We start from the raw sequence: 2,518 nt of genomic DNA on the forward strand, positions 1-2,518 counted from the left end.
TATAGAGCTCGTAGCCTCTTGTAATAAACTGTAACATGCTCCTAAAAATAGGAGAGACAACTATTAAAAGACTCTTTCAACATGTATTATCATGCATTATTCACATAACATTTTTAACCGGCAGATCTAAAACCATATAAATGCAAATTGATGATTTAAGCATACAAAGTTGCTCGTGGAAAAAAACAGAACAGTGTATGGTGGTGAGGCTCATGCATCACTTTGCAACATAAGAGTTTAGATAGCTTGTGATTTTTATTTTTTTACTTCAATGATTTTTTAAAGATATTTCTTTATTAATTCTTCAATTTAATTGGTGAATGGTCATTTTTCTAATGATTACAAGAGGAAATTAACATAAAAGAGACTCTTCATTGTTTGGATATTTTTTACAAAGTTTAGGTTTTGTCATTCAATGACATAAGATACAATGTTATCAACAATTCTTCTTTCTAAATCTTTACTTGATTCTTTTGGATGGAAGTGGATTGATCATAGTAAATTTTTTATATTAATGGACCTTTCTTTGCCTTTTATGAATCTCTAACTTCTTTATGGGAATTTTTTCTTTGCAATTTTTTTAAGAAAAAAGCTAGCTTATATTAGGTCTCCAAACCCTTATCTCTAGCAAGAAGATTTAGGATTTGCTTCAAGATTCCAAAGACCACCCATGTTTAGTACTTACTCTTGGTGGGTTCCCTCCAAAGCTTCTTATTTGAAATAAGATAAGCTTCTTCATAATTTTCTCATCCTTTATAGATAATCATTGAGGTTTCCATTGAGTAGCCTGAGAGCATTGTTGTCTTCCTCATAACTCAAGAGGGTTGAAATTATTGTATACTTGGTACTAGAGTTTTACTAATTACACTAAGAGGATTATTCATGCTTTTGAGGGTAATGAACCCTAAAAAAATTCAATGTGGCATTGTACATCCTTTGGCCATCCAATTTAGTGACTAGATTAGAAGGGAAATGGTCTTCATACACTTATTATTAGGAAATAGCTTTTTTAGATTCAAAGAAGCTTTGGGATAAAAGTATTTGATAGGCTTGGGAAGCCATGAAACTTTGGTTTCTTTGAAATAGTTTATCTTTCCATGAATTAGTAAATTCCCTTGGTGGTAAAATGTTAGAATCATCCTTTGAAAAATAACTCTTTGGGTTTGTGCTAAATGATATATTTTTAAAACGGAGTCAAAACATCCTAGATATCTTCTCTAAAACTACGAAGAATCTCGTTTTTTAGAATGAATTCAAGACTCCATTCCAACTATATATCTAGGATCAAGAAACCTTTTACACAATTATATATGTCATCTTGGATGATTTGGTTCACCAAATTGGTATTCGTTTAGGAAGATCTTGGTGGAAAGATTGGAAGTGGTATTCAAAATTTATTTTTTAAAATTATAAATCATGACAAGGGTATTAACTTATCTTTACTATCTATTGGACTTATTTTTAAACATGTCAAATTTTGAACTTTTTGTGTCAAAGTCTCTCATTGCGTCACTCCTAACAGCAAACACCTCAAGCATTTTTAGTACCCAAGTTGTTTGTTTATCAAAATTATCATCTAAGGGCCACTATTACAAGTCGTTTGCACTAAGTTTTTTTTGTGTGATTATTCATAATTATCTCAAGTCTTGGTATGTAATCAGTTTGAACAAGATAACTATATCAAATTTTAAGATCTAACACCAACCAAAAAATAAAGTTTCTTGTCCTCTAGTTCAAATCCAAGGGCAACTTTGTACAAATTGAGAAGTGTTGTACAAACATTTAAATCTCAAAATTCATGAGAAATGTGTTGAACAAACCGAAATATTGAGAGGGGGGTGAATCAGTATTCCCAAAATAAAACACTCTGATAATTTGAAACTTGATTTGATCTTAGATATCCTTAGCAAGATATGGAGTATGCAACAGAAATGAAATGCATAACATACACAACCATAATAGAGACACAAAAATTTTATACGTGGAAAACCCAAATGGGAAAAACAACGGAGAGGGTTAACTCTTAGGATAATATAACTAGTTATAGGGCTATCCCATACTAATGGTTCCCACTTTTGCCAACGAAAAAAAATTGGTGGAGGCGGGGAAATATTTTTTGGGGGGTTCAAACAAACTAGGGGTGTTCGAGGGGACCCCCCCTCAAGGTTCGATCGAACCCACCATCGGACATGGGTTCGATCAAACCCTAGGTGGGTTTGGGGGTTCAATGGAACCCACTAAAAATAAATATTTTAATGGGTTCGATTGAACCCCTAGTTCCATCGAACCTTGATTTAAATTTTTTTTTTTAAACTTCTATAAAAATCGAAAATGATACTTAAACTGTCATTTTCAATGTTGTAATTTTTTGTGTCCAGAGGGGGTTAGAGCGAACCCAATGTCAGCACCACATCACTGTGCCCCGTCAGCAGCAACCAACGCATCTCACCTTTCAGCTTTTGACCTACATTATTTTAGGTGCACAAAATAACCTTTTTTTTTTAATAATATTTTTTTT

This window comes from Cryptomeria japonica, chromosome 3 (assembly GCF_030272615.1).
Source record: "Cryptomeria japonica chromosome 3, Sugi_1.0, whole genome shotgun sequence".
Classification (NCBI taxonomy): domain Eukaryota; kingdom Viridiplantae; phylum Streptophyta; class Pinopsida; order Cupressales; family Cupressaceae; genus Cryptomeria; species Cryptomeria japonica.